This window comes from Pinus tabuliformis, chromosome 7 (genome assembly GCF_031772625.1).
Source record: "Pinus tabuliformis cultivar Carrire ecotype Pingquan chromosome 7, CPIR1, whole genome shotgun sequence".
In the NCBI taxonomy this organism is placed as follows: domain Eukaryota; kingdom Viridiplantae; phylum Streptophyta; class Pinopsida; order Pinales; family Pinaceae; genus Pinus; species Pinus tabuliformis.
Window position 1 is genome coordinate 1489682 of NC_142293.1, and position 27940 is coordinate 1517621.

General features: G+C 37.5%; 1 pseudogene; it reads left to right on the plus strand.

Annotated features, from left to right (window-relative positions):
- LOC149244845 (uncharacterized) overlaps window positions 1-27940 on the plus strand; it is a 78907-nt pseudogene that overhangs the window by 6586 nt on the left and 44381 nt on the right.

A 27940-nucleotide genomic window follows, 5' to 3' on the forward strand; every position in this document is an offset into this window, starting at 1 on the left:
TTTCATAATCTGTTGATCTACAGTGAAAATTTCTCCACTTTTCACTCGCTCATTCGATCACGATTCTAATTCACCTACTTTTGATCTTTCTAAGCCATCGGTCTTTGATGATCCATATTTTGATGAAGTAGAAACTCCTCAATTTGTCGAGGAACTTCAGTCTGAGATGATGGTTATGTCAGGGTCTCGTAGCCTTGAGGTCAGTTCCACTTCCAATCAGAAATCTGTTGAATCTCCCCATGCTTCTCATCACTCTCTTGTTCACATTGAAAACCAATCCAATTCATAGTTATCGCATCCTCCACCAGAATCATACGATCATGTTTATCATGCATTGGAGGAGTCATACATAGCAAGCACTGTTGCGAAACAAAAAATTTCTTATTTCTTCATGTTTGCTCATTTGCCAAGTTCAAAGGAGTGTACATGCTTGTATTCCACCCGCAATGTGACAAAACACCATGATACATCTACAAAGTGCCTTTCATGTTCTTTCAACCTTTTCTTTGCTGTGGATGCATTCAAACTTTGAATGATTTGGTTTGCATTGTCTTATCTTTCTTATCTATTGGTTTGCTTGAATATCTTGCTCATCAATCATGTTGTCGCCTACATGGGTCAACTAATGCGCCGGTAGCTACACTGGAAATATCACTTCACGTGAGTTGGCCCATGCTTTGCTTAGCTTAGGAGTAGGAGTAGTGTTTTATTTATTGTTTTGTTTTGTTTTTTCTTACTCTGTTTTGATTCATCTTGCTTATTTCCTTTTCTTGTGTGCTTGTGCACCCGTAGGATTAGTTTCCGCATGAAACTGCATTTGGCTTCTTGAGACAAGCAAGGTGAAACCCAAGAGGACTTGTACAACTATCAACACTTGGTTATATGTCTATTCCCTCTCCTTATGAGGATCTTGCATTTCTTCTAGTTGATAATACCCTGATGGAAAATTCATTCCTTTCAGAGAGAATCATGGTGAAATCACAATGCTTCCACACTTAACTAGTACCACCTAATCTAATCGGTTTTCTATATTCAATTAACCCTTGTCAACTTAGTCAAGTAGAGTAAGTTGAGGGGGAAAACCTTAACAAGTATGTCATAGGTATATATAAACATCCTTCTCTGAAGGGACAACCTCTTCTGCTCTCAAGAAGCCTGGATCCCTCTCCCACCTCGTGAAATAAATAAGTGCTTATGCACAGTTCTTTGAAAAATGAAAAAAATCAAATGAAAAAAATAAAATAAAGGTGAAAGAAGATAAATGCTTCCTGCGTAGAGAGGTGAAGTAAGTAACTCCGTTGGGGTAGTGTCGAGGCTCGTTGGCAGTGGAGCAATGCTTTTGTTCCTGAAGTGACTTCGTCGGGGTACTGTGCAGGCCTGTTGGTAGTGGAGCAACACCAAGGATGAAACTAAAACTCTGACAACCTATATTAACTGCGAATTTATATACCCCTCATCCCCAATCAAAACAAATTAGCTGACTTGGCTTGGTATGTGTGCCGTCGATAAATATATTGGTAGGGATTACATATTTAACTCAAGCTAGTGAAAAGCTATGACAATAAAAGAATATAACAATAGTTTTGAAAGAGTTAGACTCACTTTACACGAGACAAGTTCCATACAGAGAGTTGGAGTTCTACCAGTGTGTCACCAATGTTGTAGCGGATACAACCACCCTCCAAAAATTTTCCTATGCTTCGTTTTGGAGCCTCCCTCCTAAATCACAGCGTCTCATCTCGCATTGACCCAGGTACTTGTGCTTTGATTGAGCTTCATCCTTTGCATTATGGCTTGTGTTCTTACTTGGTTTACTGTCTAAACCATAAGCCGATCTCTTGACTTGGTTTTCACCCGGTTATGAGCGTGCCTTAGTGAACTGCAAAATCCTTGAGGGAAACTAGCCTTGCTCTCGGGCATTACGCAATCCAAGCTAATAATGAGCCTTCAGCTCCAAAATTGCGCAGATCCAGTTGACAATCAGCCTTCAGCTAGGAAACTACGTAGATCATGAGAGGCATCCCAAAGCCACTCAGCCCAGAAATTGCGCAGAAGCTTCTTCCTTAGAAGTTGCTAAGTGCATGAGTCAGTGAGTTGTCCAGTCCTTCTCAGAACTGCGCAATCTCTCTAGGCAATGCATGGCAAATTTTTCTCGAAAAAGAAAAAAGAAAAAAGAGCAAAAGCATCCCTAGAAAATAGGGATCATTTTTTAGCAGTCCGAAGGAGGCACTTGAGTTAATTTGGAAACTACCGCCAAGTGTCGCTTTTTCCTTGATTTTCGGCCTTCGTGTCATAAACCCTAAATCAACCAAATATATTTAATTGATGCTGCCATATCTCATTTGCACGTTCAATCTTGGAGCTCTAGCATTCTCTAGGAGATCAAGGAACCTTAGGACGCTTTTGTTTCTTTAGCTTGTGAGAGTGTTGTTTCACTCATTTTGTTGAATGATCGCTGGAATTTTAACTTTTTCTACCTTTTAGAAGCGTTGTTTTAAGTTTTTCATTGCCTTTCCCAAGTGTCGCATGCATCACCCAGTTTTTGCACTAACGATCGTCATTGCGGCGACTCTCTCCACATGCTTTGTTTTCCTTCAGTTTAATTGATTCCTACACTTTTTTCACTTGCATGCATCATCATTCACTTAGATCTGCATTCAACATCACACTATCCTTCATATTTATTCGATTTCACACTCCCCTTGGGCAGATTTGGGCTTCCTTGGCCCGGATCTCATTTTCCCGGCATGCACTACACATTTCTGGAGCTCAAGGCCTCAGTCTTGGCATCTAGAATTGCACAGAGGCTACCCAGGCCTGGCTCCAACTGTGCACTGCACAGTTCCAGGAGCCATCCCCAAGCCTTGGTCACTGAGACTACGCAATTCGCAGTCTCTCTTGTCCTATGCCCAGACTGAACTGCGCATTGCGCATTTCCAGTCAGCAAGACCTCCCCACTAACTGTTGGGACTGTGCAATCCGTAGTTCCAGCAGGTATCCAGATACCTCTGTGAACTAGGATTATGAAATCCCTCCCAGTGTTTGCTCAGTTTGTTTCTTGGTTTGTTCTTCAAGTTCCTTTGGTTTCAAGCTAACATTTTCATTCCATTAGTGTCCTCTATGTCTCCAGGTACAACAGTTGTTGAGAAACTCTCTAGTAGTAATAGTTAACATGGCCTCCAAGAGAGTTGCATCAAAGGATACTGTCGAGAGTAGTATTGGGGAAGCAGTTGAGCAGGTGTTAGTGAACTTGCTAGTTTATGCAGACACTCAATTGTTCATCGAGAAGGGCATGAAGTTGACATGGAAGCAAATCAAGGATACCTTTGCAGAGGAATTCAAGGAATACTTAGAGGATCGATAGGTTTATATCAATATCCAGCAATCAGGCTTATACAAGGTTGCATGCAGGTACCCTGCCTTCCCATGTGCAGACATCATCCGCTGGATTGTATCATACACAGATCCAAAGGCTATGACATTGAGCAGTGCCAGTGGGGTATATCTTGTCACCTTTAGGACGCGAAACTATCCGTAGATGTATCATTTACCTCAGTCTGTGAACCGCATGGACACACTTTTCTATGCCACCCATAGCTTTGTGAACACTAGAGATATTGTCAAGCACTGGGTGAAAGAGTCGTCAAAGTTCAGAATGACACCCAATCATGTTTACAAGACAAAGTCTCTTAAGAAGGCCTACCAGTTCTTGATCATATTTGCATGTCGATTATATGGTCAAGAGAGCACAGAGACCTTTCCTGAAGGTTGGGTGGTTGTGTTGGACTAGTTGGTGAATGATGGAAGGCCATTCAACTGGTCGGATTTGTTGGCTCTTCAGTTGAAATTCCATGTGACTAACACCCGAAATCCACCCAAGGATGAGCAAACGGGATTCTACATGTCCGCGTATTTATGTGATGCAATATGTGTCGAGCATTAGTTTCCTGGTATGAGCTAGACATGGACATTGAAAGAGACTATCATCAACATTTATTGCAAGTTTCTTTCCGACTGTAGCTACTGAGGAGTTATGGCGAGGTTGATTGACCATTTCATCATCCCATTGTACAAGTTGATCTTTGAGCAGGATCCACCTTGCATGTCCCAAGAGGCGATGGAGGCAATACTTCACATTGAAAATTGGTATGCCTCACCCGGTGGCACCTTCATTAGGATTTTTGGCGGAGAGAAGCCTCCACATGTTCTATCAAGGTATGCCAAGGCCAAGTTGGTCATGCAAGAGGTCTCATATCATATCTCCACAGGGTTATCAGTAGGGTTGCATAGGAGGAAGAAGGCACCATGGCCCGCTCTTTCTTTATAGATGGGATTGTACGAGATTAAGAGCTTGAAGGATGAGGATATCGAAGCTAAGAAAATAGTAAAGTTTGAGTTAGGCACCAAAGACTTTAATTTGTATGATCCCCACAGTGTTTGCAAGAACCACTATGCGAAGGTGTACTATCCATGGATCCACAGGACATTTCATTGGCATGAGGAGGACCCTTGGAGGTATTGTTATAATGACTCCAAGCTCCACGAGTCGGTCAGTATAGCCACAATTTGGAAAGATACTCTGTAGGCAGCAGCAATGCAGGAAGCAACAACAACAACAACAATAAGTAGCAAGCCAACACAGGACAAGGGAAAGAGGAATATTACTGAGAACCCGGAGGTAGAATAAAGCTACAAGATGAGAGAAAATCCTATCTCGGAGAAAGCAGCTTTGGCAGTGGAGGAAAAGAGAGAGTAGCGGCTAAAGAGAGCACAACGAAGGAAGAGAGAAAAGAAAATCCTGGAGGAAGCATAATGAAAGTTGCAAGAAATGGAGAAGAAGTTAAAGGAAGATAAAGAGTTGAGAAGGCGAGAGAGGCAATAGAAGTAGAAATAGGAGGAAGAGGGAAGGCAAGGTGCAATGACAGAGCAAACAAAGCCCATATAGGTTGAGGATTCAGAATAGACGGCAATCGAAGAAGATGGTGAACAGATGTAGGATCGAGAACTTTCTCAGCAGATTGAGCAATTGATCGAAGTGATGGACATGGAGCTTAGGCACGAGCCACAAGATCAAGACACTGACCTCATGTCGAAAGCACCCGAGGTCACCTCTCAATCTCCACCACCTCCAGTGTCAGAAATAATCTCGAGCAAGCAGGAGAGGTTGTTCTCCTTGATAATGATCTGGTGATGGATGTATACAATCTATCATTTGATGAGTTGCAGAAGAAGATTATATAGGCACGAAGAAAGCACTTTTTGGATGATCATGCATCACCTGCATTCATAAAGGAAAGGTTGATAGTGTTAGATGTTAGAAAGCATCCACTTGCCATTGCCAATGCCACCTTGGACTATGCAGGAGCCACGAGCTCAAATGTTAAGTTCCTATTAGCCAAGAATGAACAAATGGTAAAGAACTTGTAGGCATCCATGAAAGAAGAAGAAAAATCCAGAGAGCAGAGTATAGTTTCCGCAATGGCATAGATCAAGAAAGAGATACTTGTTGAAGTATCAACACTTAAGACTACCATACAAAAGCTCTATGACGGATTCATCACTGTGCATAAATAATTTGTCCATGTGCATGGCTTACAACAATGGAGCAAGAAGTTTGTTCAAAATCTCAGGGACATACATTTTGGCATAGCCCATGTGAAAGAGTGGACAATGCGGTACAAAGGGGCCCTACTTTACTTGCTGAAGATGATGAAGCCACAAGCAGAGATAGACAAAGCAAAGGCCTAGATGTTGATCTAGAACTATGAGTAGCTCGTCCCATTCGTCAACAGCATACATGCTTCATATGCATGGTTGTATAAGAGTTTGGATGTCATGGTAAGAATGCATAGGATCCCGTCAATTGGTTCCCTCACTGAAGCTAAGCACAAGAACCAAGTCTGGCTAGAGATCGATAGGTACATGGAGCAGCTAAGGCGAGAGGCCACCAAGGATGACTTGGAGCTAAGCACACAAAACATGCAGAAGTACATTAGTGGTCCTGTCATGGTCAACACCATGTTGCACATGCTTTAGGATGAGTTGGACACAGGTTCCAAGACCATATACCCAGAAGTTATGGAGGAAAGAGTCTATTATCAGAAAAACACCATCAAGAAGTTTGGGGACATCATCGCACAGTTCCAAGCTTAACATCAATACGTGGCCGAGAAGCATCAAGTGGAGGTTTTCGAGTTGGTCTTTCCCTAAAATTCGGAGTCATAGTGTTTTGTCTTGTTAGGTTGTCTCTAGCCTATTTTGTCTCACATGGGTACATGTGGAAAATGTATATTATTTGTAAATATGTTGTAAGTGAAATTCCAAGTGTCATTAGTGGAATGTGAACAATCACTATGTAATGTAATGATTTATCAGCAAAGAAGTTGAAGATTCATGAGGGTAGTCAAAGAGTCACAAATGGGAATGTCAAGGGTCCCCACCCTTTGTTATAAATAGAACCTCATAACTCATAGAATGGGCTTTTGGGAGCCAAGCTTTTGGCTAGGCTTAGGCTTATAAAAGGCTTGGGAGTATTGTGACGACCTTTGGCTTCTCCACAGTGTAGAGCGAGTATACTTCTTTGGAGGAGCAGGTGTTCTTGACTGTAATGTTCAACTATTGGGGCTAGTGGTTGTCAATGGTGTATGTATGGATGAAACTTTCACTTATAATAATAATAACAGATCCAACATGCTTTCATGCATATGTTGTTATTGTAGTTGACTATTCTGGTTTCTTTAGCAATGTATGTTATTTAACTTACGCATTTTCTTATGAACTAATTTGTATGAAATTGTATGAATCTTGTTGAATGTGTGTTGTTGGATTAACCCATCACTTTAACTTGTGGACTATTCTTCATCTTAGTCTGTGATGTCATTCCACTCGTGTGTTCCTTTCAAACTCCATAATATTACAGGCTTCTAAGGGGCACACTTCCTTTTCCCCTCCATATGTTAGAACCCCCATGCATCTCACTTGATTCGTTGCAAGGTAACACACTTGCTTCCACCCAAAGTCATCATACTTATCTTTGCGCACTACCATGGTCAAGGCACTACATTACCACCCACTGTTGGGACTCCTACGCCAAACGGTCTAAGGTCTAGTTGGAACTTCTTACCGGGGAGATCCCCTTGAATGTTGATGGGTCCAGCACCATCAACACCTTCAAAATATGCTTTTCATTTAATTAATATCAATACATATAAGGGATCCTGTTGAGTCTTGAAAATGTCATTCATTTCCATTACACTTTCACTATTATGTCCATTATATCACCTCCATTTCACTACTATGTCACCACATTCATCCCACTTTCATTATCATTGGGCCATATTTATGTTTTTCCAATATTTATTAATTCTAAGCCTTTTAAGTGAACTTGTGGTTAAAAATTAGAAAATAATGTGCATATGCTTATATCTAATAAATGGGTTGAGATTGTTGACATGTGTAGGTTGAAAGAAGGCTTCTAGAAGACCCTTATGTGGCACTCTAAGGCCAAATTCGAATTTTAGTGGAAAGAATCATGGGATCATGAGGATATGTGTCACATCTCCTAAGTATATTGTAACTCTAAGAAGACAGGTGTCTTATCAGTTCCTATTTTGATTAGGACTCTAGAGGTAGAGGGAGAGATTCATGGACTCTCATTAATGAGATGGCTTCTCATCTTTTTGTATAAATAGGAGATCTCTCTCCTTCATTTGTTAGTTCTTAAGTCTCAATTTAGAGTTCTTTAGCTTGGAGTTTGTAGTTCTTCCTTGATGGCTCTTGAAAGCTTTGGAGAGCTTTGTTGTACTTTGTAATTTTGAAGAATTTGAATAAAGCTTTGATGTTCTCAACATGGAGGGAGATGTGAAGTAGATGTCATGGAGCATATTAGAATGTAAGGTAGAGTAGATTTCATTTTGTAAATTTTGCTTTGATTTCATTATGTCATTTGATTGCTTTCAAGTTTGATAGATTAGATTTTTCATTCATGCAAGTGTGTTCAACCGGTTGATTGTAGATTAGTAATGCACATAGCTTTTTAATGACTAATGACATGATGGAATTATCTTGTCCTTCTGCTGATTTATTTTCTTAGTTCTAATTCCAGCACTGTTTATTTTTTTCAGTTTTGTTTTGTTCATTTACTTTTCTGCAAGATAGATATTAGACTACTCATGTCATTTTCAGTTACCTCCTATAGCCAGAGCGGGACTACTGGTGAGGGATTGAAGTATGAATGCGTAGTTTGATATTAGTTTATTTTTCTGCAAGTTAGTTATTGAATTGCTCATGTCATTTTCAGTTACCTCCTATAGCCAGAGTGGGATTGCTGGTGAGGGATTGAAGTATGAATGCGTAGTTTGATATTAGTTTATTTTTCTACAAGTTAGTGATTAGATTACTCATGTCATTTTCAGTTACCTCCTATAGCCAGAGCATGACTACTGGTGAGGGATTGAAGTATGAATGCGTAGTTTGATCTTAGTTTCATTTTATGCAATTTAGATATCAGATTACTCAATTTGTTTATGATTACCTCCTATAGCCAGAGCGAGTCGAATGGTGAGGGGTCAGAATATGAGTTGATGTAATATGATTTAGTTTACTTTGCTTACAGTTTTTGAATTGCTTTAAGTTCAGTTTTCTTTTTATACAGCAGCAAGGATACTGGGTTTCATAGTCACTAGCTCATTGTTTGGTTGTTTCATTCTATTTTGATTGAAGTAGCTGCATATTTACACTTTTGTTTAAGTACTAATTCCATCAATAACATGTTTTAAGATCTTTTGAAGTGCTAAGTTTTGGAAGTTACCATTAGGGACATGACTTTGTCTTGAAATCTACATCCATACTTGTCCTTTAAAAGTATTCTTAAGACCTTAGAATATGATTTCCGTTTGCATTAGACACTTTAGGAAACCAACAAAAACAAAACCCCAAAACAAAATAAAATCTATAAAACAACGAAGTAAGAAAAAGGTTAACTAAGCACATATGGTGCACCACACTTCATCAGTTTACGATACCTAGATTGATAATTTATGTAGAGCAATTTAAGACGTTAAATTGACTAGACATTTTTGGCGCCGTTGTCGGGGAAGTGTAATTAGGGGACCTTATTTCTTACATCTGAATTTTTTTTTAATAATTCTTGAGTATGCTCTCCTCCTGCACTTCGTGTGATCTGGAGGATCAGAAAAAGGATTGTTAAGTAAAAAAAATTAATAATTCTTGAGTATGCTCTCCTCCTGCACTTTGTGTGATCTGGAGGATCAGAAAAAGAATTGTTATGTTAAAAAAAGAAAAAAAGAAAAAAAATGGAGACAAAATAAACTTCATCATTTCAATTGATTCAATTAAAAAAAAAAATAAAAAAAATCATTGTTTTGTTTAATGAAATATATATGTATATTTTTAATTTATGAAAGTATAACATATAGTTTTATTAACAAAACAATTTAAAAAAATATAATTAATTTTATTATTTTGTTTAGTAAAATATATATGTATATTTTTAATATAACATATGTAATTTTATTAACAAAATAATTAAAAAAAAAGTGCAAATTCAACATATTGCATGGACTGTTAAGATGAGGCCAATTGAAAAAAAAAAAAAAAAACCTTGTGTGGCTTTCAAAATAATGTGTGCAGAGTCCAATTTGTGTGGCATAAATTTTTAAAACCTTCTCAGCATCAAAATCCTTAGACCTTGATCTCTCAGTGGCCTTCCTGGTATACCGGTTAGTTTATAGGTATTTATGGTGTAGGACTTTGCAACAAAATTGTGAACGAAAGAAGACTCTAGAAGCCAAGTTGCTTTTCATTATTCATCTTACAGCTACTGCGTTTGAGGCAGATCTTCAATGGAGTATTCCTGAAAGTGAACAAAGCAACTGTGAATATGTTGCAAATGAGTGAAACATATGTGACTTATGGCTATCCTAATTTGAAGAATATTGGAGAGCTGACTTACATGAATAGAAAGATAAACACGCAGAGGATTCCTCTGACAGACAACGCTGTTATTGAACAGGTTTTGGGGTCAGTATGGAATCACCTGTACTAAAAAACTAAGTGAAGGTTTTCATGAATCGTTGAAGGTTCCAGCCACTCCAGATTGATTAAGATTATGTGCATTCCAAAATACATTGCCCCAATTCTTCAGCCCTGTCATCGTACCTGTGTAATACACCTGACAGACAAAAAAAAAAAAATGCGTAATAGCTCAGAAAAACGTCTAACTTCAAACGCACGATTTGGCCAAACGGAGACGAATTTGAAAAAAAAACATGGGTTTTTTCGCCAGCAGGGTCAGTTAGATAACCCAGAAACCGTTTTAAGAAATTCGTGGCGGTCTGGGATAAATCCTCAGTTCTTTAGAGCCCATTTTTGCCTGCCGCGTGTAAAAAAACGGAATTTCAATTAATGAACAGGCTGTGATGTAATTCGGCGTGCCTGAGAAAGAGAAATCTAATTAGGAATCAACTATGTGCTGGTGTTCAATCTTAATTACACGTCTTTAATGACTAACAGTCCCATATCAACGCGTGACTGTGCTTCAGTTTCACGACCAACAGCAAAGACGTGTCCAAAAATCATACGGCTCTGTTTTAACTCCCTTACGTAAACCATTGAATAATCTACCAAACGTTGTTTTTGGAGGAGATATGAATTAGGATGATAAGCTGGATGGTGCTCCTCCTCTTCCTTATGGATGGTATGATGCTTGGGTGATGCTGAGACCTGGTCAGGATGGCTGGACATATGATACTAAAGCTAATCAAATGCTAACTGGAAATCGTCTCTTGCAAAAGCATTTGGATAGAATGTTTTGCCATTTTCAAAATTTTGAGGTCGAGAGTATTGATATGATAGGGACAAATCCCATTCCTGGTCTCTCCCATAAAAAGGAGAAGAAAACCAGAGGACGGTCTCAAATTTTGACTCTTCCTGTGTTGCCAAGTGATCACTTTGGGTTGCTTTTAAAGCTTAGACGAAAAAATAAAAAATAAAAAATAAAAAATAAAAATAAAAATAAAAAAAAAATGATGGGGCTCATTGGGAGAACTAAATCAGTTGAACACACTTAGACTTGGACTTTCTTTAGCTAGATAAAAGGGGCAGTCAGGGATATGCGTCTGATGGTTGACTGTTTCAGCCACTTTCCACAGCTGGTTCAACTTTCCGCAGCTGTTTTGTTAAACTCTAGGTTGCAGGTGTCATCAAGCAAAACAAGCCACATGGGGAGCCGGGGGAATGTCAGTACATGGATGGTGTCCTATTCATTTGATCCAATTCAATGAAAAATACCCCGGTCAAAGGGAAGTCAAGTTGTGTGTTATCACTAAGTCGCCACACTAAGTCACTGCATGTCAAGAAAAAATAATAATTTTGAATCAATGAAACGAATAAGTTATTTGCTCACTTTTATGAAGGTATTGATTAATTTTGGATTGATGATGAAAGATGAATGGCTAAATTTTTATTCAAGATTTTTAGCTACAGAAACTATGCACATTCCGCAGCTAAAGTCCAATTCCGCAGCCAGAAAAACTTCATTGTTCAAATCAGCCTAACTTTTTCATACAAAATCAGATTTTGATGATTTAAGTACCATTGGAAAGATCTCAACAAGATCTACACAATGAGAAATCCATAATTTGTGTTTGAAATGGCAAATAATGAAATAAATTGCTGAAAAGAAGCAACATCAACTTGAGGCATTAATTCCAAATCAGGTATAAATTCTTTTGATTTTTCCTTTGAGAACTTGTTTCATTAATACAAATTCTTAGTTTTGTGTGTAAATATCATAACTAGAGAGATTGGCCATCTCTTTCCTTTGATAATCTTACATTCCATTGCAGAAGAAGTATTAGTTTTTTTGCAGGTTCTAGGAGGAAGGACAAATGACTACAAGAGAATGGTGTCTCTCTAAAAGACCAATTTGTTTCATAAGAAGATGATCAACAACAAAGAGGAAATATGTTGATGCACAATAAGATCCAAACACTTGAAAAATTTTCAGATACTATTGTCTCCATCACATCCATACTTCATAATAAACCATTCACTCCATATTTTCCATTTACATTCACATACACTTTCCATCTCTTTTTCTCCATTCATAACCCACAAATAAAAGCAAGAGGCTCATTCATATGCTTATTTCCCATTTCCATTTCTACTCTCCATTGCCATCTTCCATTTTCATATTCCATTTTCTATCATTTTCATTCCGCAAATAAGCCCTGCTTCAATGCAAATTATTGAGTCCATAGTCCTTTGAGTCTAAGTTCTTTGTAAAAACACCTTGAGGCTTGCATGCCTTAATGGCAAGTCCTCATGTTGACAAACAATGGGAATACATTAATGTCCCTTGTTCGTTAGATCTTCTAGGTGACTCGGCATCGGCAAATTCATTCGTACCTAGCAAGATGTGTTTGGGCATTTTGACTCTCATTGTCATTAATGGTGAGAGATCTCGTGTTGACTAGTGGCATCCATTAATGGTCACTAAGTCAACAATTTCCTACTATGTTCGACATCAGAATATCTTTTCACATAGTAGGAATTGTTCCAATGAGTTTTGAAGACATGAAGACTATTATTTTCAGCATTTTGGAGCAAACTCAGCAAGTTTTAGTAGAAGCAATAAAAAATCATCTTATCTCTTTATCCATGACTCCTCTTGTTCAGCCACTTGAAGAAGAATATGATCAGAATTTTGCAGCCACCACACATACAACTCATCCATTCCAAAGGGTAAGTGAAGGTACGTCATTTTCTAACTTTTGACCATAGAATTCCATAAAAAGCTAGAATGATAATTGTTGGAAAAACATTTCTCTTCCTCATTTCATAAAATTGCCAATACTATCAGTTGGGGGGGGGGAATACATTCATATTCATATCTTGCCATGTCCATATCATATTCAGGAGCCCACATACTTCCAACATATATTAATTATTACATTGCTATTATGAGCATACAATGGCTTTTGAAAAAGTGCTTAAAGGATAAATTGGATACAAACAAAATCATGGTTGTCACACAAGAACCAACCATCATGCAATCCAATAAAGATATACTTTGCAACAATAATCAAAATATCATTATGCAAAGTTCAAAGATCAAAATAGAAGGCAACAACAAAAAAATGGTTGTAACACAAGAACCAACCATGTTGAAATTCAAGTAAAACACTTTGCAGAAATAAGAAGTTATCAAATGATATCATGCAAAGTTAAGCCAAAGCTCAAGGATCAAAAGAGTTAATGTAATATATATTGCATGAGGACATGCAATAGCTTCAGTTGGGGGGTATGTTGAGTCTTGAAAATGTCATTCATTTCCATTACACTTTCACTATTATGTCCATTATATCACCTCCATTTCACCTCCATTTCACTACTATGTCACCACATTCATCCCACTTTCATTATCATTGGGCCACATTTATGTTTTTCCAATATTTATTAATTCTAAGCCTTTTAAGTGAATTTGTGGTTAAAAATTAGAAAATAATGTGCATATGCTTATACCTAACAAATGGGTTGAGATTGTTGACATGTGTAGGTTGAAAGAAGGCTTCTAGAAGACCCTTGGCACTCTGAGGCCAAATTCGAATTTGAGTGGAAAGAATCATGGGATCATGAGGATATGTGTCACATCTCCTAATTATATTGTAACTCTAAGAAGACATGTGTCTTATCAGTTCCTATTTTGATTAGGACTCTAGAGGTAGAGGGAGAGATTCATGGACTCTCATTAATGAGATGGCTTCTCATCTTTTTGTATAAATAGGAGATCTCTCTCCTTCATTTGTTAGTTCTTAAGTCTTAATTTAGAGTTCTTTAGCTTGGAGTTTGTAGTTCTTCCTTGATGGCTCTTGAAAGCTTTGGAGAGCTTTGTTGTACTTTGTAATTTTGAAGAATTTGAATAAAGCTTTGATGTTCTCAACATGGAGGGAGATGTGAAGTAGATGTCATGGAGCATATTAGAATGTAAGGTAGAGTAGATTTCATTTTGTAAATTTTGCTTTGATTTCATTATGTCATTTGATTGCTTTCAAGTTTGATAGATTAGATTTTTCATTCATGCAAGTGTGTTCAACCGGTTGATTGTAGATTAGTAATGCACATAGCTTTTTAATGACTAATGACATGATGGAATTATCTTGTCCTTCTGCTGATTTATTTTCTTAGTTCTAATTCCAGCACTGTTTATTTTTTTCAGTTTTGTTTTGTTCATTTACTTTTCTGCAAGATAGATATTAGACTACTCATGTCATTTTCAGTTACCTCCTATAGCCAGAGCGGGACTACTGGTGAGGGATTGAAGTATGAATGCGTAGTTTGATATTAGTTTATTTTTCTGCAAGTTAGTTATTGAATTGCTCATGTCATTTTCAGTTACCTCCTATAGCCAGAGCGGGATTGCTGGTGAGGGATTGAAGTATGAATGCGTAGTTTGATATTAGTTTATTTTTCTACAAGTTAGTGATTAGATTACTCATGTCATTTTCAGTTACCTCCTATAGCCAGAGCATGACTACTGGTGAGGGATTGAAGTATGAATGCGTAGTTTGATCTTAGTTTCATTTTATGCAATTTAGATATCAGATTACTCAATTTGTTTATGATTACCTCCTATAGCCAGAGCGAGTCGAATGGTGAGGGGTCAGAATATGAGTTGATGTAATATGATTTAGTTTACTTTGCTTACAGTTTTTGAATTGCTTTAAGTTCAGTTTTCTTTTTATACAGCAGCAAGGATACTGGGTTTCATAGTCACTAGCTCATTGTTTGGTTGTTTCATTCTATTTTGATTGAAGTAGCTGCATATTTACACTTTTGTTTAAGTACTAATTCCATCAATAACATGTTTTAAGATCTTTTGAAGTGCTAAGTTTTGGAAGTTACCATTAGGGACATAGACTTTGTCTTGAAATCTACATCCATACTTGTCCTTTAAAAGTATTCTTAAGACCTTAGAATAGGATTTCCATTTGCATTAGACACTTTAGGAAACCAACAAAAACAAAACCCCAAAACAAAATAAAATCTATAAAACAACGAAGTAAGAAAAAGGTTAACTAAGCACATATGGTGCACCACACTTCATCAGTTTACGATACCCAGATTGATAATTTATGTAGAGCAATTTAAGACGTTAAATTGACTAGACAGATCCCTGACAGGAAAAATGGCCCTACTAAGAAAAATGCAAGTTACAATAATGTTAAAAAAAAATCTAGTAATTATATGGGCAACTATACTAGTTTTACAACCCTATGAAACTACTAAATCAATGTTATGAAACCAGCTCACAAAAAGATAGAAAAGATAGATCAACGCCTTAGAAATAAGCCTCTTCAAGGGGGAAACCTCCTTTACATTACACAAATGAACAATTCTTGGATGATACAAATGACAAGACCTCCTTTCTATATATAGGAGTCTAAGGGGTCATAATATAATTAGAGCCGACATAAAAATAATAATGTAAGGGCACAATAATAACAATAGTGGGCTTCTATGGGGCACAATAATAACAATATGAGGACTACATGGGCACAAAAAAATAATAAGGGGGTTGTACTAATAACAATAAGGGGTTACACTAGTAGTATAGGGACCTAACATGCCCCTCTCCTTCAAAAAGTGTTTTTTTCAACGCTTGAGTAGTTCTTGATGCTTCTGTATAAAATTCTTGTCCTCCCATGTGGAATATTCAGTGGGTAAGTTCTTCCACTTGATGAGATACTCTGAAATTGATCGATTTCGTAGCTGTTGATTTCTTGTTTCTGTGACTGCTCCAGGCTCCAATATGATTTTTCCTTCCTCGTCAAGTTCTGGTAATATTGTTTGAACTGGGATCTTCTGCAACTTTTGAATGAGTGGCCACACTTTTTTGTCCTTCTTCCATTCATCCCTTGCTTCGTTTATCCAATTTGGTTGGATAATAGAAATAGCACAAAACAATGCTTCCACATCCTCATCCTTTCTTGAGAGTGCATCTGCCACAACATTTTGCTTCCTTTTTTGTAGATGATTTCAAAGTCATAACCCAAAATATTTGTGACCCATTTTTTCTGTTCTTCTGAAGATAATCTTTGTTCTAAAAAGTATTTAAGGCTATCATGATCTGTTTTTACCTTGAAGTGTAGTCTCATTAGGTAAGGTCATCATTTCTTAAGTGCATGTAGTATTTTCAACATTTCCTTCTCATAAATAACTTGCTTGAAGGACATTCGTTTGTATGGATGTAGCCATAAAAATACCCAATCGCCTACATCAAAACTTCTTTCACTGTGATGTTGATCTGCCTGTTGTTTCATTCGATTTTTCATCAAAGTGGCGTTATCCTTTAAAAGTTGGAGAACTTGTTGTTGATGCTCAATGTGATCTTTCACTGCTTGAATATTTTTCTTCTTGATATGTCCTTCTATCTTGAGAGTTTGAGGAGTGGTAATTTCTTCCAATGCATTACAAGATATGGTTGGATTAATTTCTTGATGCTTGATGTGATCTTTCACTTTTTGAACATTTTTCTTCTTGATATGTTCTTCTATCTTGAAAGTTTGAGGAACGGTAATTTCTGCCAATGCATTACAAGATATGGTCAGATTCATTTCTTGATGCTTGATGTGATCTTTCACTTCTTGAACATTTTTCTTCTTGATATGTCCTTCTATCTTGAGAGTTTGGGGAGTGGTAATTCTTGCCAATGCTTTACAAGATATGGTCAAATTCATTTCTTCTTTCTCTGGTGCTGGTTCCTAGTGTATATCCTTTTATTTTGAAGTTTCTGGATCCTTTTCTTCCTCCTCTTCACAATCAATATAAAATAATTTCTTCTTAGCACACTTATGACCTTTAATATATTTTTTATCACAATTGTAACAAATCCCTTTTTTTCTTTTTTCTTCCAATTCTTGTGGTGTAAACCTTGTAGGTTGTGGAAGGCTAGGAGAAAAAACACTTCCATAATTATAGTCGTAAGTGGTGGGATTCCTTGTTTCCATAATTTTGCTTTCAATTTTTCTTGCCAACCTGAATGCCTTCTCCAATGAATCAGGTTCCCAAAGACGAACCTCGTGTTGAATGTTATCCTTCAAAGTCCCTATGAAGACATCAACCATTTTCTTCTCTGGAATAGCATTTACCCTTATATTCAATTTTTGAAAGTCCTCAATGTTCTCTGCCATTGAACCCTTTTGTTTGAGATTTATCGATTGGCTAAATAAGGTGTTTCTCTTTGTATCCTCATAATGTGCTATCATTTCCTTCGTGAAAATTGACCACGTGACAAGTGGTTTACGAGAACAAAGCCATTTATACCATAAAAATTGATTCGGTTCTAAATAATTAGATGCAATACCTACCTTTTGTAACAGTGGTTCACCATGTAGATCAATATATTTCTCCAACTGTAGTATCCAATTTACCGGATCCTTGCCATCAAACTTCCTCATCTCGCTTTTTCTTGATTTTAGGATCTTGATCTTGAAACGACTGTAACTCTATAATTTCAGATCTTTAAGTTCTAAATTTTTTGCCTATAATATCCCTCCGTTTCTTCTTTCTAACTCCGCAAGTCTGATCGCAATTGGATTCCCGCAGAAATATTTATTCTCAATCTCCCGTGATGACCTAATTATCGATTGGTTTAGTAGAGCGAACTTGTACGACGTGCCGCAGGTCACTGTTTCAACCTTAGGTTCTGAAAATGATACCCATAAAACTACAGTTCGTCCTCTTTCTGTAACATCTTACGACATTTCAATCTAATGCTTAGAGAGATAGTTATGATGATTTTCCCAAGGTCGCCTGTTTGGAATGTAATTCGGGGGTTTGCAAAAACGCTAACTTCCTCAGATTATTTCTATGAAAATATAGCGAGACAAGACTTGAAATTCAGACCCAAGGTTCAGACCGCTTTCTTCTCAAATGGGTTTTTGTTTTAGCTTCTGAAACTTGATAGTGAAAGAGTTATAGCGAAAATTCCATGATGACCTGTTTTAGATGAAATTCTGGAGCTTGCAAAAACCCTAAATTCCTCAGATCATATCTCTTAACTTATAGCGAGACAAGATCTGAAATTCAGACCCGAGGTTCAGCAAGATTTCATCTCAAATGGTTTTTTTTTTAGCTTCTGAAACGTCGCAGAAAACAAGTTATAGCGACAATTCCACGATGACCTGTTTGGAGCAGCAAAACCCTAGAATCCAAACTTCTGATACCAAATGTTATGAAACCAGCTCACAAAAAGATAGAAAAGATAGATCAACGCCTTAGAAATAAGCCTCTTCGAGGGGGCAACCTCCTTTACATTACATAAATGAACAATTCTTGGATGATACAAATGACAAGACCTCCTTTATATATATAGGAGTCTAAGGGGTCATAATATAGTTAGAGCTGACATAACAATAATAATGTAAGGGCACAATAATAACAATAGTGGGCTTCTATGGGGCACAATAATAACAATATGGGGACTACATGGGCACAACAAAATAATAAGGGGGTTGTACTGATAACAATAAGGGGTTACACTAGTAGTATAGGGATCTAACAATCAACCATGTTGGCATTATGGCTAATGTGTTGTCCTTGATGGAAACTTGCTTGACAAATATGTTCTTGATGTCAACATATTGATAATACGATGATTGTGGAACTAATGTAGATATCAGGAATATTGGTATAGATGATATGGACCGAGAAATGGCAGTTCAACTATAGATGGATAAAAAATGTGAAGTTTGAAAAGCATACGTGGTTCATGTGAAGAAGGGTCGTGTACATACGCAGGTCTTATGAGTAAAATTTGCATACATAATCTAACCATGGAAATGTGGATATCAAGGGTCATTACCATGGTATTTTCCCATAGTAATTGGAGCGGCAATGTTTATTTGATTCTGTCAACAAATACTAACAACATTACCAAGGGATTTACCTAAGGTATTGGCTAAGGAAAAAACTATATAAGGAGATGGAGATCAAGGTGTTATGTGTGCAAGTGAATATTCATTCATGTGTGATTTAATCTAAAATAGCTGTGCACCTAGAAGCAAGGAGATGACTCAGATCTATAAGATATGAAATTGCATTGAGTACTAATGGTTATACTTGACTGATTTCTTTATCTTTGCATATCTAATGATGCAAGATATGTTTGAACATATTTGAAGCGCTCTGTGATCTGATAGTAATATTTGCAGAAATTATGTTTTGATTTGCAGTGAAGATTTGATTCAGTAGTTTAAGATTTGTACGTTGGTTTTCTTATATAAACCCATGTAGATACGCGGATCTAGTTTAGCACAGTCGTGTATACATTTTGTGATATTTTATTCAGTATGTTGGTATATATATGTGAGTGTTATGCATAGTAATCACGTACACACGCAGATATGTTTTATGGAGGTCACATATATGTACTAGGGTTTGAATTGTTGCTTGATGATGACAATTGATGATGTATGTTCTATTTGTTGTTGTTTGTCAACGATGTATTGGTAGGCATGGTGTGTATTTGGTAGTGTTGACTGGGTTGATTTGATTATGGATTGGAATGCTCATTAGTGATGGTGCTACAGGATGTTAATCTGTGATTAAGTTGCTACTAGGACTCAATATGTCAGTAACACAGTGAATGATGCAGTGATTCATCTATGACATTCAGTGATTTGAGATCTGTATGTCGGTTGGATTCAAAGGAACATGTACATACGCAGTTATGCTTCAAAATAGTCTCATATAATTTATGAAGTAAATTTGATCAGGGTTTGTAATGACTGCAAATTACTTCTGTGTTGTTGAAAGTGTGGCTATGATATTGGTTTCTAATTGATTATTTTCTGGATTGATTTATGGCTTGATATAATGATGGTTCATTGTGAATTGGTATGATTTGGTTATGATGATTCAGTATTCAGTGTTTCAGTTGCTTCAGTGATTCAGTTGGTATTCAATGGCGATTCAGTGATTTAATTCAGATTCTGTGATTCAACATTCAAATTGGTATATTGTTTTTGGTTTATTGTTGATGTGGTTCCAATGTGAAAATTAAATGAAAGGTGTCCTACAAGTTGTTTTATTATTGTTTGACAACTGGATCTAGTGTGAAACATTATGATATGTGGTCCACAAGGTGTTGAGGGTTGCAGCCTTTAGTGAGGGGGTATGAGCTCCCTTCCTATAGGAGTCGGTAAACAAGATTAGGGGGTTGTATCTCCCTTCCAGTGGGTGCTGAAGAATGAGTGGAGGTTTTAGCCTTCTACAGGTGGGTTCCTACGAGCTGGTATGAATCTGCACCAGTACATGATGTAATGAATATTTTCTTTATATAATAAGAAAGAAGACAAAGACAACGACAACGGTGGTTTTCTCCCACATTGGGTTTCCACCTAAAATCCTGGTGTTCTATGTGTGTTGCTTATGTGTTGTGATTTATCTGTTATTTACTGCATTCTGGATGGTGAATGAATTAATAATGCAATGGTTAAGTTAACTCACTGATGAAAGATATGACAAATTAAGTAAATTGGATATACGTTGTTTGCATTCACTAGAGTCGCGTACACATGTAGGTTACATGAAGAACAATAGCGTACAAAATTCTGAATGTGAAATTGAAAGTTAAAGTGAATAAAAAAATTGATTCAGCCCCCCTCTCATTTTTTTTCCTAACAAATGGAATCGAAGCAAGTCCCTCCAAAGAATCTTGATCGCTTAAAGGGAGATCTATCAATATGAGTAGTCACGAGGGAATATCTTCTATCAAGCGACCTTTGTTTAATGGAACTAACTTTATATTTTGGAAAATCATAATGATAGCATATTTGTTGGCACTAGGAGTTGATGCATTGTTACGAACCAGCTCACAAAAAGATAGATCAACGACTTCAAAATCAACCTCTTTGAGTTGGCAACCTCCTTTACATTACACAAATGAACAATTATTGGATGATACAAATGACTAAACCTACTTGCTATATATAGGATTCTAAGGGGTCACAATATAATCAAAGCCAACATAACAATAATAATATAAGGGCACAACAATAACAATAGTGGGCTTCTATGGGGCACACTAATAACAATATGGGGACAATAGGGGAACAATAATAACAATAAGGGCTACAATGAAAATAGTAATGGGGGAATCACTAGTATTATAGGGGCCTAACTTGCCCCTCTCCTTCAAAAAAGTGTTGTCCTCAATGCTTGAGTAGTTCTGGATGCTTCTGTATAAAAATCTCATCCTCCCATGTGGAATCTTCAGCGGGTAAGTTCTTCTACTTGATGAGATACTCCAAAATTGATTGATTTCGTAGTTGTCGAGTTCTTGTTTTTGTGACTTCTTCAGGTTCCAATATGGTTTTTCTTTCGTCGTCAAGTTCTGACAATATTGTTTGAACTGGGAGCTTGTCACCTATAACTTTCTTTAAACACGAAACATGGAAAACTAGGTGCACTCGGGAAGCTGCAGGAAGCTCCAATTTGTATGCCATAGTACCAATATTTTGCAACACCTTGTATGGACCATAATACTTTGGTGATAATTTATTATCCTTCTTAGCTTGCTCGAGGGAAATTTGTTTATATGGTTGTAGCCGTAGGAATACCGAGTCATCTACATCAAATTTTTTTCACTGCGATGTTGATTTGCCTGTTGTTTCATTCTATTCTGCGCCAAAGTGAGGTTATCCTTTAAGAGTTGGAGAAATTGTTGTTGATGCTCGATGTGGTCTTCCACTGCTTGAACCTTAGATTTTTCTCTTAAATATGATGTGATGGATGGTGGATGATATCCATAAAGTGTCATAAATGGGGTCGTTTTTGTTGCAATATGGAAGGAAGTGTTATACCATCATTCAGCCGGAGGCAACCATTTGACCCATGTGTTTGTTTATCAAAGACAAAGCAACCAAGATATCCTTCCAAACATTTGTTTACTATCTCAGTTTGCCCATCATATTGAGGATGATAAGATGAGCTATGAGCTAACTAAGTACCGAGACAAGAAAATAATTATGTCCAAAATTTTCCAATGAAAATGGGATCTTTGTTGCTTACAATAATCTTTGGGTTTCCGTGTAGCTTTTGAATTGTTTCCATAAACGCAGTAGAAACTGTACTAGATTTAAATGGATGAGATAATGCACAAAAGTGTGCATACTTGGTAAGTCTATCAACTACCACCATGATAACACTCTTTCCTTCGGACTTGGGTAAACCTGTGATAAAATCCATTGAAACCTCCTCCCAACGTTGGCTTGGAATGGATAAAGGTTGTAATAGAACTGGGTCTTAATTGTTTCAACTTTATTTTGTTGGTAAACCAAACATCCCGCCACAAACTTTTGAATATCCAATTTAAGGCCATCCTAGAAAAATTCCTTCTTAACCTTGTGGTAAGTTTTTAAAAATTCTCAGTGCCCTCCTAAGGGAGAATTGTGCAATTCCATAAGAATCTTTTGTTTGAGTTGGGAATTCTTACATAGGTATAAGTGATCTTTGTACCATAACGAATCATTTTTCCAGCTAAATGTATCAAATGTACTGGGATCTTGTTGTAAATTTTGAATGAGTGCCCACACTTCTTTGTCATTCTTCCATTCATCCCTTGCTTCGTTTATCCAATCTGGTTGGATAATAGAAATGGCGCAAAGCAATGCTTCCACATCCTCATCCTTTCTTGAGAGTGCATCTGCCACAACATTTTGCTTCCCTTTTTTGTAGATGATTTCAAAGTCATAACCCAACATCTTTGTGACTCATTTTTGTTTATCTTCTGAAGATAATCTTTGTTCTAAAAAGTATTTAAGACTATCATGATCCGTTTTTACCTTGAAGTGTCTTCCCATTAGGTAGGGTCGTCATTTCTTAAGTGTATGTAGTATTACCAACATTCCCTTCTGATAAATAGCTTTGTGTAAATACTTTTCCTTGATTGGATAACTTTTGAAAGCAATGGGTCTTTCTTCTTGCATTAAAACAACACCAATTCCATTTCCTTAGGCATCACATTCCACAATAAAGGTTTTTGTGAAGTCTGACGTAGCTAAGACTGGTGCTTGGCACACTGTCTCTTTAAGATATTCAAAGGCCTTTGTTGCTTCTGGAGTCCATGAAAATGCATATTTCTTCAATAATTTTGTTAGAGGTGTGTTAAAATTTGGGTACCAGAGGACAAGTGGTTCCCTAAGGCTTTGATCTTTGGCCTAGGGAAAAGTGTCCAAATTTATTTTCTACTTTTCTCCTAAAGTGACTTTATAAGTGATGAGGTCAATTTAATTTAAAAGTGACTTTATAAGTGGTAGAGTTACATTCTAATTTAAAAGTGTCTTTATAAGTGGTAAAGTTACATTTTAATTTAAAGGTAACTTTATTACAGTCAATGAAAAATTAGAAAGTGAAAAAGTGGCTATGGAAATAAAAGGTTAAGTGGGTGAGTTAAAAAATAGAAAGTGAGAATTAGATGCACATTTATTCTCATCCCTAGATCTAAATGAATTCAGCTATTAGATCATAGGGTAACCCAAAAGATCATTTAGAGAATAAAAGGAGAAGAGAAGAGGAAAAGATAATTCATTCTTTCATGAGCATTTGAGAGAAAGAGAAGAGAGAGCAAGGAGAAAATTTCCGAGCAGTGAAAGAGAGCAGCAAGAAGACATTTCAACAAATCTCGGTAGCAGCATTTATTGGCACGCATCCCAAGGAAAAACCGTAAGTAGGAGAAAGGCACAAAAATCGAGGAAGAGGGACAACAAGTTCTGGGCACATTTTTCAAGGCTGGTCGTACAACATTTAATGTTATTTTGTTGTTATATTTTTTTTTGTTTTGGCTGTTTGCTAATTGGGACAATTTTCGAGGTGGAGTTCAAGCACAGAAATCGAGATAAGTTGTAATTTGTGGTTGCTGGAATTTTTACTGTGTATTTCAGTTTCTCTGTAAAAGAATTTTCAGAAATAAAGAAGAGCTCTCAAACTGGTTTTCCCCAAGAGTTGTAGGGGGTTTTTCCAGGGTCACATTGACCAAAAATCACTGTGTTATTTTCTGTGTGTGGCTGTCATAATTTTGCTATGTTTTATTTATGCAATTTCAGCAGTTGTGAAATCTCTAAATTTGTGTTTTCAGAAAATTATTGTCATTTCCAGATTTTAGAATTTTTATCATGCTTGGATTTAAAACTAAATGCATGGAGTGATAAGGAAAACTGATAACCGGAGTGGGGGTTGAAATTTCTTCATGGTATCAAAGCTTGGTTGGTTGAAAAGTGCAGTTTGGGACAACAAAGTGAAAATTACAGCAAGCTGATTTTTACACAGAAAACAAAAACCTTTACCACAGATTTGAAAATTTCAATTTGGTAGGACAGTGAAACATGTCTTTAGGTTTGAGAGTTCAAGACATGTTGGATGGGCAGAACAACTACAGTGCATGGAAGGAGATAATCCAGAGCATCTTTGAGGAAGCAGAAGTCTGGGGCATTATGGTAAATACCACACAGAACCCAATAGCAGTACCTGTTGACCCTGTATAGTTGAAAAAGTTTAACAAAAAGAATGCTAAGGCAAAAATATTGATTCTGGAAGGAATCAAAGATCATGTCATTCCTCATGTGAGAGTAAAGACTTATGCACATGAGATGTGGACAACATTGACTAGTCTTTACCAGAGCTCAAATGAAAACACAAAAATGGTCCTAAAGGAGAAACTGAAGGCCATTAAAATGGCTAAGACTGACAGTGCTACAACATACCTCACAAAGATCACTTCAATGAGAGATGAGTTGGAAGCCGTAGGTGAGATCATTGCACCCACTGAGTTGGTGAGAATTGCTTTGAATGGTCTTCCCAAGACTTGGGAGAATTTTGTGTATGGCATTGTTGCACGGGAAAACCTTCTCAATTAGGAGAGGTTGTGGGATGATTGCATTCAAAATGAGATTAGAAAGAACCATTTTGGGGCAGCCAAATAGGTGGAGGAGGATGACAATGTGGCATTGTTAGCAAGAGGCAAGAAGGGCAGAGCAAAGAAGCAATCTTCCAACAGTGGAGGCAAAAGCAAAGGTAAAGGCAAGCAACAGAACAAGGAGAAGGACTATTCCAAAGTAAAATGTTGGAATTTTCAAAAGTTGGGACACTATGTTGTTGTGTATCCGAAGAAGAAGAACAAGAAAGGGAAAGACAAACCCATGGCAACTTCTGCAGAGATAGAGAGCTTCTCAGAGAGATTTGATTGGGAGTTTGGGTTCATAGCTTGTGAGGCCACTAGTCCAGGATCACCTGCCATACAGGTTCAGAGGGAGTGTGCATTCCCCGCTACTAGCAGAGCATCTTCTAGTACTTACTCTAGCATAATATCTTCAAGAGAAGGGGCTGCAGACGTCTCTTTGTTTATGGGACATATACTTGGCTTTCTTTTAGTTGTCAGAGGTAAAGAGTGAAATATGGGGAGTTGAGAGAGGGAACTAGCGTAAGCCCGAGTAAGTACTATGACTGGTTGTTCCTGAGTGACAGGATACTCCCATAGTGTCTCTTCTTCGGGTGACCCAAACACGGGATTTATAGGGATCTTTGTTTCTTCGAAATGAGGCTTTTCCAAATGGGAGGAAGGATCTTTTCGACCTTTACGATCCATGCATTAATCTTTTCGAATCCATGAACGACATTTATAGATGAAATCATAAAAAGTTGTGGACGACGGTTCAGGCCCTCCTTCTAGCGCCAATTTGTTGACGCGACGAATGTTCGCTATGCCAACAAGGGGAACTAACCCGATTACAGACCCCAATTAGATCTGCTTTCGTTTGGAATGGCTAGTTCCAACGGGTTTTAAAGGATCCTGTAAATTGTTATATGTGTTGAAATATTGCTTCTTGGAGGAAGAATTCAATTAAATCAACAAATGAAACAGCTAACCTATATGTATCAAATCCTATCTACACTAATTCTAACTACTTATGCTAGTCCTAACTATTCTAATCTATCCTGCAGGAGCATAACAAAAGGAGGTTAAACATCATATATAGATTCCAAGTCCTAATGAATCAATTACTGGTTCACAGATGAACAAGGCTGTATTAAATCTTAATTCCAATCTAATTACTTATACAAGAATACACATTCCTTTCCATACAAATAAAACTTGCCACCGATGTTTAACAAGGTCTCGAATCAGCAATTGCTCATGAATTAACCATGGTAACAAATCATATTTGAATAACCAAGACTAGTCATGAATTATCTGTTATCAATATGCGCAAAACAAATCACATTTATATTTATGCCAACAACAACATCCTAATTCTAAACACATGAAAGAAGAGGCAAATGAATCTGAAAAAGGCTCTTTCTCGACCAAACAGTCTTCTTTATTCACAATAAATCAAAAGTTTTTTTGCCCAAAAAAAGTCCTCCCTTCATCTCCGGAGGTAATATTTATGCAGAAGGAACTGACCCTCGGTCTCCCTTAACCTTTCACCTCCCCATTCTTTTCAATATACAAATCAGAATATACAATCGTAGAACAGTTGGTGTAACCGCTGACACGTAGAGGGCATATCTGCTGGAGCGCTTCATTTCCTGTGGAAATGAATAGACGTTGATTAAAAGAGGATGACTGCATGTCATCCCTTCGCACCTGTATTGAGCGGACGTTATTCCCTATCATTTCCTGAAGGAAACTGAAAACACTGCGCTCATCGTCCCACATCTAGCATGATTGAAGGTGTGTTTGGAGGTAATAACATCTTGATGTATCAACGCTGTGCTTCCTCTTGACATGGCGCGTGCCTCCATTATGCACTATGGCGGTTCATATCCCTTTCTACAGAATATGTCTTTGCAATATCGACACCGGTGGTGCAGAGGTGTCATCTTGATATAAATCGCCTTTATCTGCTACTGGGTCCACTCGAACTCGCCTGCAAAAATAATTCATATTAGCTATGATTATGAGAAATATGACAAACATGCTCACAAAAAAACCTTGCATTCAGCCACAATTTCTATTTAATCATGCAACACAGAGCAACTATAATTATCAAACCATCGAACCTGCTATGACACGTATTCTCGTTGCCCATAATATTCATTTTTACTTAAGGATTGCTTTGACAATGCTTCAAAGGCCGACCATTCACTCTACGGGATTTTCCTTTGAAAACCCGGACCACAACATTTTACTGAAATACATGGGAATACACGGGAAAACCCACGGCCGAACCATAAGGCCGGACTTCAAATAATATAACCTCAGATCTATAATCATTGTTAGGTCCGCTTATCGCATCACGCCTTATGTTTAAGCCTTGGGCTCTGCCGATTGCGCTTTGCGATAGGCCGGACCCGAAATATATATGTGTCATGTTTAATAATCCCATCGGGTCCGCTCATATGGGATTTTCCTTTGAAAACCCAGACCAAAATATTTCATCGAATACACAAGAAAACACGGGAAAACCTGCGGCCAGACTTGAAATATTATGCACCCGGGCATATAATTATCGTCGGGTCCGCTCATCGCCCCTTCGCATATCGCATGGGCTTTAGTTTCACCGACTGCCGATTGCGATTAGCGATAGGCTCCGGACCCGAAAAATATATATGCTGCGTTTAATAGTCTCGGCGGGTCCGGTATATTGCGGTGCGCCTTATGTATAAGCCCCGGACTCGGCTGATTGCGATATGCGATGGGCTTCAGACCCGAAAAAATATAATGCTGCGCTTAATAATATTGGCGGGTCCGCCATATCGTGGAACGCCTTGTGTATGGGCCTCAGGTTCCGCCAATTGCGATTTGCGATAGGGGAGTGGACCCGAAAAATATATGTGCTATGATTAATAATCCCGGCGGCCCTGGGGTATCGCGGAACGTTGAAGCTTGGGCCGATGCGTGGGTTGAAAGTGCCGA